At 48.5% G+C, this 16,645-nt stretch overlaps 1 protein-coding gene across 3 annotated transcripts in view; it reads left to right on the top strand.

Annotated features, from left to right (window-relative positions):
- Window positions 1–16,645, top strand: part of MGMT (O-6-methylguanine-DNA methyltransferase) — a 277,279-nt gene that overhangs the window by 51,686 nt on the left and 208,948 nt on the right. The window lies entirely within an intron of this gene.

Consider the following 16,645-nt stretch of genomic DNA (forward strand, 5'->3'; position numbering starts at 1 on the left):
GCCTGTGTTTAGAGCAACAGAGAGCATATGGGTATTGCTTGTTCACCCCTGACCACAGGGTAACACGAGCCCCACGCTACAAATCACAGAAATTAGCATCTCGCCAGAAATGGTAGGGCCGTGAGTGTTATTTTCAGCACCTGTGCTTGTTGCGCAGGCCCCTTCCACCTCTGATCAACCACAGCAGCATAACCTGGAGTTAGGAGCCCCAAGACATACTAATGTGTACATACACAGAGGTGCCGTGAGCATTGAACACTTAGATTCTTAAATAGGCTGGGGGGATCCCTCTGGAAATTTGGTGACAGGGAGCTGCTTGCCTAGTCTTGATTTTTAAATTGGGACCAGCCTTCACTGTTCATCAGCTTGCCAGGTGAGTTTTATTCCAGAGTCCTGGACTCGCTTAATCAGGAGCCCCACTGGGGCTCTTGGAAATGGTGTCTGACGTTGGCGTGTGTGTGTGGCTGAGGGGAAGGGTGGAAAATCCCCTTTTCAGAGGAAGTTTAGCATGTTGCCGTTTCTAATGGAACTCCCTTCTCCCTTTTTTTGAATGCTTTCTGGTATTTTCTCTAATTGTAAAAACATAAAGTTAAAGCACTTTTTAATGTTTTCTTGTGAAATGTAACATTCCATTTCCTTCATTCATTGATTGTGAATAGCAGTTGTATTAAAATTGCAGTTCTTGTTATTTCTGACAGAAGAGGGAAAAACCACCCACTTCTCTGCTCTGTGTTTGTCTTAACTGGCTAATAAACACAATGCCAGGAACGTTAGATAAAGAAAATACATAAGAAACATAAAAATTGATTTAATGGACCCCTGTCAGAGACGGCCGTAATGAGCACAAGTGCAGTAATAAATATCAGTTTTCGCCGCCTCTGTTGAGATTTTTCCTGTAGAGCTGCATGTTACAATCAATAGTCTTTTTTAAGACCAAAAAATAAGCAAACCTTTGAACTATATGAACACAGTCTTCTCTATTTCTATGAGAACCGTCTGGCTGTAGTGCTCAGAAAATCACAGGCACCAAATACTTAGTAGAGAAAATGTCATTTTGTCCTTTAGCATGTTCGTTGCACAGTAAATCACAGAAATTGTGTGTTGAATTTTTTTTCTTTTTTTTAAAGACACAGTGAATTTGGGGAAGAAAAGGTAGGAGGACAAGCGCCTCTTAAAGAGCCCGGGTGCCAGTCCCCACGTGCGAGCGCGGAGGAGGACGCGGCTCAGCCTTGCTTCTGCCCTCTGTGCTTCTGCGTCGAGGAAGGGTCAGGCTGCGTTGCAGAAAGCAAGCTCCTCCACCAAGGGCTTCGCGAGACGCGGCCCATTTCTCTGGGGGAGAAGCACGGGCGGGTGGGCAGTAAGCTGAGTCTGCTGGGGGATGGTCCCTGGAGTCCGGCCCCCAGCTTTCCCCTCGGCATCTGCAGGCTGGGCTCTGGGTGCGAAGTGCCACAGCCCACTCCCGAGCAGAGCTTGGAGAGGAGAGGAGGCCCTCCCGTTTCAGAGCAGCCCTGGCTCCTGTCTTACCTCACTGGCCACACCAGGCTGGAGTATGGAGGTGGCTGGGTGCTGTCTGAAGTTAAGGCTTCTGCATGGAGGCGATTGGTGTGTGTACTGGGGGGGCAAACCGGGGATCTGTTACATGTGGTTAATTTCGAGGAAACGGGAGTTCAGAATTAGAATAGCATAAAAATTATCTCTGTGAATACTCAGAATTAACCATTTCATTTACAAAACCAAGGCAAAAATTGCATAATATTGTAAAATCCATAGATTTTTAAGTCATAAAGTTCAGTGAGTTTTTGCAGATATGTAAAGCGATGCAACCACCAACCCAAAGCAAGATATAAAACACTCCAGGAAGTTGCCTCATGCCCCCTTTCAGTCAGCCCCTCCCCCTGGCATCCAGTGTTCTGATTTCCGTCATGCTGGGTTAGTTTTGCCAGTTGTTGAAATTTACACACATGGAGCCATACAACATACACTATTTTTTTATTTGATTCAGTGATGTCGTCAGAGTTCACCCACGTTGTTCTGTGCATCAGAAAATAGTTCATGCTTTAAGAAGTAGCAGTTTGTTATGTGACTGTACCACGGCTTGTTCATTCTCATGTTGCTGGACAGCTGAATTGTCCAGTTTGGGGCCACCATTAATAAAACTGCTAAGAGAATTCTTGTTCAAGCCTCTTTATGGACAGATGTTTTCATTTCTCTTGAGTGAATTCCTAGGTGTTAATTGCACGGTTGGATTGCATGGCAAATGGATGTGTAACCTCCTAAGAAATTGCCAGCACTTTCCCCCGTTCACCATTTTTGCGTTTTTACCAGGGATGTTGGAGAGTTTGTGTTGTGCCCTCGTGCTTGGTGATGGTGGTTTTTACAGGTTTAGTCATCCTGGTGGGTATGAAGTCTGCACTCTCTCTGTGGTGACCTGCCCTTTCCTGCTGACTGATCTTTGAACACTGTTCTCAGTAAGTATTCATTGTGAGGCAGGTCTCTTGTGTGTTTTTAATTGGTATTTTCAATTTGTGGTTCTGTTTACAATTTGGTGATCAGATATTTGTACTGATCATTTTCTCACATTTGGGGACATGTTTTTATTTTTCTACTAATGTCTTTAGTGGATAGTTTTTAATTTTGAGGAAGACCAACTATTTTTTCCTTTCTGTTCAGCGTATTTTGTGTCCCTAAGAAATATTTGCCTGCTCTGATTTCACATTCTCAATTATTTGAAAAACATAATTTTAGCTTTTCCTGTTTAGATAGGTATTCCATCATCTCGAATTAACTTGTGAGGTTCTCAGTTTTTTCCAAGTTACTTAGTTGTTGCAGCATCATTTGCTGAGGGAAGGGAGTGGGGAACCAATTCCTTTCTCCAGGGAATTGCCTCGGTGCTTTTGTTGAAAAACAGTCACATGACCATACATGTGTGGGTTATATGTGTCTGGACAGTGTTTTGTTCAGCTGATCTTTTCATCCATTCTGTGCCAGTGCTACACCGACTTGATGTAGCTTTGTGATAAGTCTTTGAGTCTTCCAGCCCCCCCCCTTTTTTTTCCTGAAAGATTGTCTTGGTTTCTAGGTTTCAATTTCCCATATGACTTTTAGAATCAAGGTGTCAGTTTCTCCAAAAAGGCCTACTGGGATTTTGATTGGAGTTCATTGAATCTATGTATCAATTTTGGGAGGGTTGACATCTTAAATTAAAGTTTCCAGTTCATGATTGTGGTTTATCTCTGCATTTGTTTAGATTCTATTTAATTTTTCTCAGTAATGTTTGGTAGTTTCCAGCTTGAAGATCTGTGTGTATTTTGTAAAACTTATTTCTAAATGCTTTGTTTTTTGACGATACTCTAAATCTGCTTAATTTCTTTCTTTTTTTTTTTTTTTTTTTACTTTTAAACTACTGCTGCCCCACTCCAGTGCTCTTGCCTGGAAAATCCCGTGGATGGAGGAGCCTGGTAGGCCACAGTCCATGGGGTTCCTAAGAGTCAAACAAGACTCAGCGACCTCCCTTTCACTTTTCCCTTCCTGCATTGGAGAAGGCAATGGCAACCCACTCCAGTGTTCTTGCCTGGAGAATCCCAGAGACGGGGGGCCTGGTGGGCTGCCGTCTGTGGGGTCGCACAGAGTCGGACACGACTGAAGCGACTTAGCAGCAGCAGTGAACTACTGCTGCTGGTACATAACACTAAATTCACTTCTTAGTTCCAGGAATTCTTTTGCAGTTTCCGTAGGGTTTTCTCTGTAGAAAATCATGGTGTCTGTGAGTAAAGGCGCTTTGCTTCTTCCTTTCTGGTCTTTTTGCCTTTTGTTACTTCTGTTGCACTGACTAGAACCTCCAGTCTGACAGTGAATAAACATCATCACAGTGGACCTCCGTACGTGTTCCCGGTCGTGGGGGAACAGCAGGTGACTGCTGCCCTTGTTGGCTTTAGTAGGTGACCCCTCTCACTCTGAAAGTGCTTCTTCAATCTGTTGAATTTTGTTAAACAGCTTTTGTGGATTTGTCAACATAATCATGTTTTTCTCCTTTGTTCTTTAACTGTACAATAAGTTAATTTTAGGAGCCTATATCAACCTTGAAACTTTGTACCACGTCATTTAATTCATGGTATAATCTTTTTTTTCCCTTACATCTTGCTGGTTTAAAAATGCTACTTTGGGACTTCCCTGGTGGTCCAGTGGTTAAGAACCTGTGGGTCAGCTCAGGGGAGACCGGTTCCCTGGTCCAGGAAGGTCCCACATGCTGTGCAGCAGCTAAGCCCGTGGGCCACAACTACTGAAGGCCACGCGCCTGGAGCCTGCGGCCTCGACGAGAGAGGCCGCCTCAGAGAGAAGCCACGTGCCCATCGAGAGGAGAGCCCGCGCGTGGCAACAGAAAGCCAGCACGGCCAAAAATGAATAATTGAAAGATAAATGTGCCGTTTAGGATTTGTGTATTTTAAGTTCGTGAGGGGTGTTGTATATAACTTTTTCTGGTGATGTCTTTGTGAGGTTTGGGCATTTGGGTTTTTCTGTTTACATGAAGTGAATTTGGAAGTGGCCCCTCCTCTGCTTCCAGAAGAGTCGTGTCGTGGAGCCTTTTCCTCAAGTTTGCTGCCCTCTGGGTCTGGAAGGAAGGCTTCTGGTAAGACCTGCTGTTTGAGAGAAGGGGGTGCTGCCCTTGCCCACCTCTAGGGGGCTCTCCCACCACTTGGCTTTTTGTAGGTAGAGCCATTTGCACCCTCCAGGGCTGTGTCCTCCAGCTGCTGTGGTGGGGGTGGCCAAGGGGCTGTTGAGCAGAGCGTCCTCAGGATGGTGGTCCCTGTCCTCACCCTCCTGAGTGCTTGTGAGTCCAGCATCGGTTTCCTCTGAGGCCTTGCTGCGTTCTTCAGTAGGTCAGTTAGAAGTTGGCCCCCGGCATCTGTCTGTAGTGGAATTCCTTCCACCCTTCTGTACAAAGTAGGATTCCTGCTTCCTGTGTTAGTCTGTTTACTTATACATATGGCTTCATACAGTGGTCATTGATTTCATTTTTGCATAAGATCCATTACTCACCTTTCCTAAAAGTGGGAGTGAGGAATAGCAGTTTGGAAAGTGGTGTAATAGTCCCACTCTTGTAGCTTGCTGCCAGTGTCGTTTCCATTAACAACTGTCTCGTTCAGGCTTTTTGCAAGAGCTTGACTGATCCCCCCACACCGTCTTCTGTGGCAGCAAAGCTTTGGACTCATCGTTATTCGCCACAATGTCTAAAATCTAAATAAGGGTAGGAGGATATATTTGTATTTCTAAGGTTATTTTGGGCTTATTTGATTTTCCATAAAGTTGATCATAGTATTTGATTACTTGAAAATGGACTGTACCACCCTGGATTATACTTAATGTTATGGAAATAGGACTTTTGGATCTGGGCGGCTAGAGAGAACTAAGTGGATGTACTTTCATGTCTGTCAAAGAGTTATCTTTATTTTTCATTTTTTAATTTGTTCTATATAAAGCTTTTTAGAAAAATACCAAATGCAAGTGAAAAAGTTATAGGCCAGCCAGAGTAAACCATTGTAAAGCTTTCTGTGTGTTGAAAAATTTAAAAGCACATGCAGGCTGTTTTCTGCTTGATAAGAATATATAGTTCGGGATGATGTTGTCATTCCTGCCTCCTGGTGTCCGGCCTCGCCACCTCTGGTGTTGAGGATTGGGAGGAGCATGGAGGTTAGGCGTTATCTCCTCTGAGGACTTGGGTGGCCAGCCAGCCAAAGGGGATGCGCCAGAACCCCCTGGGGCCTGAGAGAGTGTCATGGCAGGGCCTCTGTGTTCCTCCTAGGAGGAGGTTGACCTTCGGGCACACTGCCAGGCTTTCACCTTGGAAGGTGCTAACGCCCTCACTCCCCTGAAGGAAGGAAGATGCCTTTGAGGCCTTCATGAAGGGAAGTTGGACTCAACGTCTGATTGAGTCCATTGGTTTGAACGGACAGTGACTGCTGGTTTCCGTATGCATTTACTGCTTTTCTGTTTATCTTTAAATATTTAAGGGGACCATCAAGAGAACGTGAGGCTCTCGGGGGTCTGTCTGGGGTTGTCGACCCTGCTCAGCCTGGGGCTGCTGCATGCTGAGTGGGACCTTGGTGCCCTTTGGTCTGCTGGTTCCAGGTCAGGATAGATCCTGAGAGTCTGCACGGCATGAAAACCTTCCCTGGATGCTGCTGAGCTAATTCTTCCCAACAGATTGGGTAATTTTAATACAGACATAGCACTTGCTTTATTGTAATTGGTCTTTCAGGAAGAGAAGGGTATTCTTAAGGATAAACACCTGAAGAAATGCTCCCGGGAAGGGGCGCTGGAACGGGCGCTGCAGGAAGTTACCTGCAGCCAGTTTAGGTGTCTCACGGCTTTTCTCCAGTAGCTCGAAATAATGATTTGTGTTGTGTGTGCTGAAAAATATAATTATTTTATTTTACAGAATGCTCCTTAAGGAGGTCTCTGGAGTCAAATAAGCATGTCTCTGAGAGGAGAACTTGCCAGGCTCTGTGGCTTCACACAAATAGTCTGTTTTTAGACCAAGTGCTTGGATACCCTGGTGAGCCTGCGGCCTGGCGGTGTCGAGGGGCCTCCCTCTGCGTGGTTTCTGGCTCAGGGCTCAGTTATCAGGAGCGTGTGGGGAATCCCTCTCCTGACTTAGGTCGTCAGTAGCCCAGGTCAGATTGTGCAGGCACTTCACTCCCAGGGTCCTGTACAAGCGAGACACTGGCATCTTCAGGCGGATGGCTGACGCGGTGAGGGGGAGCGGAGGTGGAGCTCTCGGGGAGTGTCTCGGGAGGAGTCCCTGTCCCCAGACGGGCCGTCCGGGGTGGCTGTGCGGCAGCGTCTCGGGGCTGCTTTGTGAGGCACAGGTGAGCGAGTGCACAGTGTGCCTTCGGTTGATTGCAGGGCCACATGGTGGGTGACCGGCCCTCTGCGCGGGGCCCCTGGGGGGCTCCTCCTGGGTCGGCTTTGCAGCTTGTACCACAGAGAAGGTGGGTACAGGACCCTGCACCACAGGCTGGTGCCACATGACCACAGAAAGGAGTGATGCGCACGTTACTGTGCGGTTTCTGACCCGGAAAAGAACAAACAGGCTTCGCATGGCTTCACTGGCTTTCACCCTCTTCTCTTTCTTTTCCCCTTTCCCCTAAGTTTTTAGCCTGTTGCACAGGCTGTCTGTTGCCTGGGCAGGGCGAAAGGTGGGAGCAGGGTGACTGGGCATTTTTAAGCAAGTGTTACTGAGATTTAGAACTTTCCAGATCCACGTAAGAGAAAAGAGCAAGGCGAGAGTTTTATTTGTCGGTCTTACTGCTGCATTTCAGGGTGACAGAAACGACAAGACTTCCACGCCTGTGTCCGTGGGTGGGTTCATTTAACTTTCAGTTTGCCAGGGTCCTCTTAGAAGGAAGAAAGGAACAGTTGAGTAACAGCTACAAATATATGAGTTCTAAATATGAACTCCAAACTGTCAGAATGAGGTTTTTTTTTAAACAAGTTTCCAACAATTGAAGTACGGGAGCACTTAAGAGTAAAGGAGGTATGTTGGCTGATTTCAAGCAGAGGGAGTGGGTGCTTTCCTCTGTGGCATGGGAAAAGTCCTGAAATCCTCTAGATGTTGAACCTCCCCTCTCTCCATATGCCTGCTTTTGAAAGGCTGGCACTGCAGTTTTCCCAAAGAAGCAGGTCTCCTGTGGCCTCGACACAGCTGCGAGAAGCCTCGACCGCTGCGAGGCCTTGCCCTTGAGGAGGAGACGCAGGCTGAGCGGTGTGTGCTCCCTGGAGGACGTTCCTGGCAGCACCCTCACTGGGTGCAGGACTCGTGAGTCAGACCGCACTGGGTTTACCCTCGGCAGGAGGGCAGTCGCGACCTGGCTAAAAGCCTTGGGCTCTCCCGTACGAGGGTGTCGTACAGTACTTCTCCTCCTCTGACTTTCTTCACTCGGTATGACAGTTTCTGGGTCCACCTGTGTCGCCGCAAATGGCGTTATGTTGAACCTAAAAAGAAATGATGCAAGTGAACTTAGAAAATGGAAAGGGACTCATAGACTTAGAGAAGGATCTCAGAGTTGCCTGTTGTTTAGTTTCTAAGTTGCGTCCGACTCCTTGCAGCCCCGTGGACTGTAGCCCACCGGGCTCCTCTGTCCATGGGATTCTCCAGACAAGACTACTGGGACAGGTAGCCATTCCCTTCTCCAGGGGGCTCTTCTCGACCCAGGGATCAAACCCGCTCGCCTGCATTGGCATGCAGGTTCTTTACCACTGAGCCGCCAGGGAAGCCATATTTAAAGTGAATGACCTACAAGGAGCCACTGTGCAGCACATGGACCTGCTCAGGGTTATGTGCAGCCTGGGTGGGAGGCGTTTAGGGGGAGTGGACACGTGTGTATGTATGACTGAGTCCTTTTGCTGTTCACCTGAAACTTATCACATGTTAATCATTTATACCCCAATACAAGATAAAAAGTTTCCAGAAAAGCCAGGGGGCTCTTCCACATTTTCTCCAAGCAGCAACTCTCACCTTAAGGAAAGGGTGTCTGATGTGTGGGCCTCACCCTGAGGCTCACAGGGCCTAGACAGTGTGCTCTCGTGGGGTTCCCCTCAGGACCTGTGGTCTCGCAGGGCCTGTCCTGGTGGAATTGGCCAAGTCAGCAGTGCCCCCGTGGCCCCTGGGAGGCGTCCCTGCCATGTGGTGGTTGGGCCTGGATGCTGCAGGCCTCCTGCCGCCTCCTGGCTCATCTGCCTTGGTGCCGCCCCTGTCACTGTGCCTGCTGGCCAGTCCCCTCTGGCCAGCCTGTTGGCAGTCCGCACCCTGTTCCATACTCTAATTAGCTGTGGTTGGGAAAGTTGGTTAAAAGGCTTGTTCAGATTGTGAGAGAAAGGCGGTTAAACTCTGAGAGAAGCAGTGGAGTTTATAACTGTGTTGTAACACTTCGGAGGTCATTTCCATTTTCTTCTAGAGCCCTTTTCCAGAGGGGTTGGCTTGCCAGGACTCAGGTGTCAGGGCTCCACTCGGATGGGCCGGGCCTCACGCGAGGAGCTGAGTGCCGGCTGCCGCGTGCAGCCCCTGGGCAGCTCCCGGCCCTGCACAAGGGCCCTTTGTCAGCAGAGGAGTGAGGGGGTGAGGGAGCTGCTCCCGGAGTCCTGGGGGAAAGCTGCCGGGGGAAGAGGTGATCTCTCTACTTACTCTGGTTCTTGGCACTGACTCCACGACAGAGCTGACCTTTCCTTCCCTGGTGCTGCTTCTTGACATGAGCGGTGGAGCAGGGCCTGGAGACAGGCCTGGTCAGGGTTTAACAGTGAGAATTGGGGTCACTTTTGTGCTGGGTGCCTGGATGTGGGGGCTTCCCTGGGGGCTCAGCTGGTAAAGAATCCGCCTGCAATGCAGGAGACCCCGCTTTGATTCCTGGGTCGGGAAGATCCCCTGGAGAAGGGATAGGCTACCCACTCCAGTATTCTTGGGCTTCCCTGCCTGGATGTGAATGTCTTTGAAGTAGAACGTTTACCAGTTCATGTCTCATTTGAAAATTTCGGCTTAAAATTAGTGTTGTCAGAATAAAACAGATATGGTGGTGCGTCTTTCACGTATTTGCCTTCCTAACATGTGATGTGTGCACCATGGACATACAGGATGTTCATGCTTACATGCTGGTGTTTCAAGCTCATCTGGTGGCGCTGTGCCCGTTTCATGGGGGACAGAGCTGATGATGCCACACACGGGCTTGGTGGCTAGAGCTCAGAGCCACTCCTTCAGACTCTCTGCTCTGTGCCTCACGGCACCCCCACTCCGCTTTGTGAACATAGAGCTGTGTGGGGTCTGAGACCGCTGACTGTACTTCTGATGTTTTGCCTTTGGATTTTATTTCCAGAATTTTTTTGTCGTTCATGTATATGTAATATTTTCCGGTATTTAAACCATCTGCGATTAGTGAATAATGTTCAGCTTTTGTTTTCAAAATGTTACTGTGGTTTAAGCTGTAAACTCTCAAAATACACTTGGTTTGTTAAATTTATTTTCTTTAAATTGTGTCAGTAATTAGGTCAGCTCCTTGATACTAACGTACAGGATCGTTCTTGAATGCTGATCAGTTTAGAATTTAAATTGAGTTAAAGGTTAAATGAGTTTAATTTTTGAGTCGAAGTGAAGCATTGTCTGGTGTCAGATTCATCTAGAATTTTTATTTCCAGTTGCTGTATCAAGCGACAGAAGTGGGTCTTGCTGTGATGAAAACGTTGAATAAATTTAGGATTAAGTTAGAGTCACTTGTTTGTTCACTCACAGCACATGAGTGCCTGCTGTGTGACAGGCCTCGTGCCGGGGGACACACATTGGGCGTGGTGCAGTAATGAACGAGATGGCTCCACCTACACGGAGCCCTCGCCCAACACAGGACAGGCCTGGTGGGCGGTCAGCTGTATTCCGTCCTTCCATGGCGGGGTGTGTGTGCACAGACGTGGAGGTCGCTGCAGTGGTCAGGGGCCAGGGTGCGGGCCTGAGCCCAGTGCCTTGACGGTAGAGCCAGACTGCGACGTTGTCTGTGGTTGGCCAGCGGGGCCAGTGTCCGAGGGCCGCAGGGACCTGGCGGGGGAGGCGTGTACAAGGGCCCAGGCTCCAGCTTGTCATGACCGGGTGATGGTGCCGGCTCTCAGGGTAGGCTATGGGGACGCCACAAGGAGGAGAGGCGCGTCTGGAGGGACAGTTGAGTAGGGAGCTGGTCAAGAAGCAGCACCAGAGAAAACTGAAGGAGAGGGAAGACATGGGAGAATGGAGGAGGAGGGAGTTGGGGGAGGTGGGGGACGGGCCATTTGGCGGTCGTGTTGAAATTGCTGTGGGCCTCTGCTCCCTTGGTGTCAGACTCGCGGGGGTCTAATACTGACTTCCAGTTTCTTCCAGTCTCTGATCTCGGAAACCAGCACTTCCCAGCCAGCTAGTTTCAGCTTTACTGGTGGAATTCAGGGCAGTGGTGGTGGTTCACCAGGTGTCTGCAGTGGAAATGGCTCGATCCAAAGTTGAGATGGGTCCCCCATAGCGTGGAAGTGCTGTGCGAGGGGCCCAGCAGGGACCTAGACCCACAGTGCCAGCAAGTGCACGCCCAGTGTCTGCCACCCTCTCTCAGCGCACGGAGCTTCGTGTCGGGTTGGGGGACAGGAGCCAGAGAGCGTTGCGCGGTTCTTGGCGTCTGAGTGCTGCTCTTCTCTGCAGTGTCCCTTTGGGCTGAGCTGCCTCACCGCTGCAGCTCCAGGCAGTGGGGAGAAGCGCTCAGCCTGCTCTCTGCCCGGCGTCTGTGTCTTGGCTTTACCTCCTCCGTGCTGCTTGCTTCCGGAGCTGTCACCCACTTATTACAGGTCTTTCTTGGTTTCATTTTACTAGTGTGTCTCCGCTAGTAAAGTAATGCTCAAAATTCTCCAAGCCAGGCTTCAGAAATACGTGAACCGTGAACTTCCAGATGTTCAAGTTGGTTTTAGAAAAGGCAGAGGAACCAGAGATCAAATTGCCAACATCCGCTGGATCATCAAAAAAGCAAGAGAGTTCCAGAAAAACATCTATTTCTGCTTTATTGACTATGCCAAAGCCTTTGACTGTGTGGATCACAATAAACTGTGGAAAATTCTGAAAGAGATGGGAATACCAGACCACCTGACCTGCCACTTGAGAAATCTGCATGCAGGTCAGGAAGCAACAGTTAGAACTGGACACGGAACAACAGACTGGTTCCAAATAGGAAAAGGAGTACGTCAAGGCTGTCTATTGTCACCCTGCTTATTTAACTTCTATGCAGAGTACTTCATGAGAAACGCTGGGCTGGAAGAAGCACAAGCTGGAATCAAGATTGCTGGGAGAAATATCAATAACCTCAGATATGCAGATGATACCATATTTATGGCAGAAAGTGAAGAGGAGCTAAAAAGCCTCTTGATGAAAGTGAAATAGCAAAGTGAAAAAGTTGGCTTAAAGTTCAACATTCAGAAAACGAAGATCATGGCATCAGGTCCCATCACCTTATGGGAAATAGATGGGGAAACAGTGGAAACAGTGTCAGACTTTATTTTTTTGGGCTCCAAAATCACTGCAGTTGGTTACTGCAGCCATGAAATTAAAAGACACTTACTCCTTGGAAGAAAAGTTATGACCAACCTAGACAGCATATTCAAAAGCAGAGACCTTACTTTGCCAACTAAGGTCCGTCTAGTCAAGGCTATGGTTTTTCCTGTGGTCATGTATGGATGTGAGAGTTGGACTGTGAAGAAGGCTGAGCGCCAAAGAATTGATGCTTTTGAACTGTGGTGTTGGAGAAGACTCTTGAGACTCCCTTGGACTGCAAGGAGATCCAACCAGTCCATTCTGAAGGAAATCAGCCCTGGGATTTCTTTGGAAGGAATGATGCTAAAGCTGAAACTCTAGTACTTTGGCCACCTCATGCGAAGAGTTGACTCACTGGGAAAGACTCTGATGCTGGGAGGGATTGGGGGGCAGGAGGAGAAGGGGACGACAGAGGATGAGAAGGCTGGATGGCATCACTGACTCGATGGACGTGAGTCTGAGTGAACTCCGGGAGTTGGTGATGGACAGGGAGGCCTGGCGTGCTGCGATTCATGGGGTTGCAGAGAGTCAGACACGACTGAGTGACTGAACTGAACTGAACTGAGAGCCCCAATGTGTCTATTTAGAAGCATTTCCCTGACACCCTCCATGCGATCTACACATATGCATATACACCCAAACCATTGCTTGCAGACTGTATTCAGTGCACCTGCAGATTCCGAGGGGTTCCATGGAAGAACGTTGGTCCTCCTGGACCGGCATGTACTCTAACTGTTGGCATCCATTGGCAGAGTGCTCACATGCATTGTGTGTTGGGAGAATTAGAGCCTTCTTGCTGTGATGGTGCTTGTAAAGCTGCTGCTCGTGTGCCTTTCTCCAGAAGGCCCGCCTCTCCATCCTCAATGGCCGACAGAGGTGAGAGTGCCCTTGCTCTGCGGCTCCTTCACGGGACAGTGGGTGTGTCCATCGCTCCTGAGGAGCCGCCATGGGAACCCTCAGCTGGGGCAGCAAGCATTCTTCTGTTCCTGTGCATGGTCTCACACAGGTCAGGCTGGGCTGGGGGCTCCTGGGCTGAGCACACGGCTTGGGGAAGACGTTTCCTCTCATCCTGAAGAAGCTGTGTTGCTGGGAGCCGTCCCCCTGCAGCTGGATGTCGGGGCAGGGTCACTAGGCAAAGAGTTTCCATGTGCAAATTCTGCACATCCCAACCGCAGGTTTCTGCCAGGCTGTTTAGACCAGCTAAAAATGGAATATAAACAGTTGCAGAAGGATGCAGTTAGGAGGAGAAGCATTTCTAAGAACGAACCCGTTGCAGTTGGCAAATGTACACCTTAGCCCATTGCAGTGGGGACATGATGGCTCTCTGTTGTTGTCGTTCATTTCTCACATAGATGTTTTTTGGTCTAGTATTTGTACGTGAGTGTTACGTATGCACACATGCATATATAAATATATATATTCTAGACATTTTTTCTTTAATGTTGTTTCCACCAAAAATACGTACTTTTAAATGTAGGAATAAAAAAATTGTTCTCAGTTATTGAAGCTCCTCCAGAAGTAACTTCCCCCCATAGTGGTTTTTCCTTTCTAAAATTCATCTGGAAAAACACTTAGGTTTCTAAGCTTTATTTTATCCAGTTCAAGACTGTTAGGAAGAGTTATTGTATAACTGAGCAGTGCTTTTATTAAAAAGAACTGGGCCACTTATTTGCCTTAGAGTTTCTGGTGTGTTTACATCTTTTCTAGGTAAACAAAACTTTTATTGATGATAATATTTTGAGACTAACGCCCTTGTCACCACCAGTGGTGCTGAAAGCCCTCTGCTGCCTGCTGGTCTTAGGTGCTGTCTGAGCCCACGTGCAACTCCCAGGTGTCTGTGGGACCATCTGGAGCACTGGGGGCTGGTTGGTGGGGCTAGACAGAGGGGAGAGAGGCGCTCGCCCCTCTTCTGGCCTTCGGGAGGTGGTGGGGGAGCTGGGACCCGACGTGGACACAAGTACAATGAGTGTCAGGAGGCCAGGTCTGTTTTTTAATTGGATTGTTTGGCTTTTGAATGTTGAATTGTATGTTTATATATATTGGCTATTAACCCCTTATCAATCATACCATTTGCAAATATTTTCTCCTGTCCAGTACATTGTCTTTTTGTTTTGTTGATGGTTTCCTTAAAAATGGACAGGAAGAACTGAATAGACATTTTTCCAAAGAAATGCATATGGCCATTAGGCACAGGAAAAAGATGCTGGACATCACGAATCATTAGGGAAATGCAAATCAAAACCACAGTGAGATACTACCTCATGCCCGTTGGAATGGCTATCCTCAAAAAGAGCACAAAAAACACATTTTGATGAGAGTGCGGAGAAAAGGGAACCCTCCTATATTGTCTGTGGGAATGTAAATTGGTGTAACCACTGTCGAAAACAGTATGGAGGTTTCTCAAAAAAATAAAAACAGAACTACCATATGACCTAACATTTTCATTCCTAGGTATATATCTGAAAAAAAGGAAAACACTAATTCAAAAAAGTACATGCACCCTAGTATTCATAGCAGCATTATTTACAGTTGCCAAGATATGGAAGCAATGTAGATTTCCATCAGCAGATAAATGAACAAAGAAAATGTATATATGCGCGCACGCATGCTCGCGCACGCGCACACACACACACACACACACACACACACAATGGAATATTACTCAGCCATAAAAAAGAACGAAATTTTGTCATTCACAGCACCATGGGTAGACCTGGAGGGCATTATGCTAAGTGAAGTAAGTCTGACAGAGGAAGACAAATACTGAATATAACAGAAAAGCAGACTCACAGGTGTAGAGGACAAACTAGTGGCTCTCCGTGGAGAGGAGGGGGAGGGGCACAATAGGGGCAGGGGATTAAGAGGCGCAAACTGTTCTGTATAAAGTAACCTGCAAGGACACATTTACAACACGAGGAATAAACCCAGTGCTTTATAATAACTATAAATGGAGCTGGTGCTTAGTGACTAAGTCATGTCCAACTCTTGTGACTCCATGGACTGTAGCCCACCAGGCTCCTCTGTCCATGGGATTTTCCAGGCAAGAATACTGGAGTGGGTTGCCATTTCCTTCTCCAGGGGATCTTCCTGAGCCCATGTCTCCTGCATTGGCAGGTGGGTTCTTAAGCCATAGATGAAATAATGACCTTTAAAAGTTGGGAATCATACACCTGTAACTTATATGACATTGTACATCAACTATACTTCAGTGAAAAAAAAGGCAGAAGTGGATCTGGACCACATGCTCTGTGTGTGGCGTTGTTGGGTGGAACAGTTAAACCCGAGGCCCGCAGGTGGCCTTGTGCCTGTCCAGGGAAGGAGGTAGAGCCAGACAGGCGATTCTGTCTCTCTGACCCAACCTCTGCTCAGACCCCAGCCTCCTCTGCCAGGCTGTCTGGGTCTGTCTGTCTGTCTCTTGGCTTCCATCAGTTTGGACATAGCTGTGAACTTCTTTTCAAGGACTTGAAGAAATGCTGACGTTTACTTCAAATGTTAACTAAGACTCGTGCAGATGAATGGCAGGGATTCCAATGAACAGATGTTAATACATTCTGAGTGCTTCTCTGCAGCTGACTCTTGAAACCTCCTGGATCCCTGGACCTTGAGCATTGTGAGGGACCTTGGGCACTGTCCAGACCAGCCCTGTTATTTTCCAGGTAATGGAACCAAAGGCCAGGGACTGAGTGTGCTGCGGGGATGCCGTGCAGCCTGGTGAAGGCTCCCCATCTGCGGCTCCCTCTGCTGTCCTCGAGGCCTGCTTGGGGCGGACTCCCCGGCCGCAGCCGTCTCTTGTTCCCCGTGTGCTCGCCAGCTGAGCAGCTGCGCTTGCCTGACCCTGTTGGTCAGCATCCGACAGCCCATCCTCGGGCGGCGGTGGGGTCTGGAGGGTCGTCCTGGAGGTTCACAAGGCATTCGGCTCTCCGTCTCTCCCCGTCTTCAAGGCGGGTCCAGTTGGGTGGTGGAGGTTCCAGGCCAAGAGCAGGAAGAACACCTGGTGTGGAAGGACAGGGGTTCTGGTCAGGTCCTGGTTGCTGGAGTCCGAGTCCTCAGGGAGTGGCAGATGGGCAGGAGGCGAGGAGCGGCCTGCGGCAGATTTGGCCACTTCCTCCCTGCCGAGCGCAGCCCCGGCCCCTGAGTGCAGGCAGCCCGTGGGCACGGCCCACTCAGGACCCGCCTTGTAATGGGCTGTAGTGTTTCATTTCAAAAAGTGGCAAACTGCGGCCAGTTGGTTTCCCTATGAGAACTCACGTGTTACATTGGCGAGTATGTTGAAGGAGAGAAGGGAGTGTTTTGTAATATCGGTGTGTCCTGCCTCTGCACCACACCCCGTCCCACGGATGATCATTAGAGGACCGGACTTCTGCCCACAACTTGTTTATCCATCTCATCAACTTGTTCGCTTCTTCAGCCCTTCTTCCCTTTGCTTTATCATGCCAGCTCCGGGGATCCTTTATTAAAGGGGCAATTAATCATGTGATATCTTGTTTTTTGCATCTGAGTTTTCAAGAGCTCTCCAGATTTTTATTGCCTAAAGTTCCATATGCCGTAGACATAATCCCGTCAGCTGTA

Source organism: Bos javanicus, chromosome 26, assembly GCF_032452875.1.
Source record: "Bos javanicus breed banteng chromosome 26, ARS-OSU_banteng_1.0, whole genome shotgun sequence".
In the NCBI taxonomy this organism is placed as follows: Eukaryota; Metazoa; Chordata; class Mammalia; order Artiodactyla; family Bovidae; genus Bos; species Bos javanicus.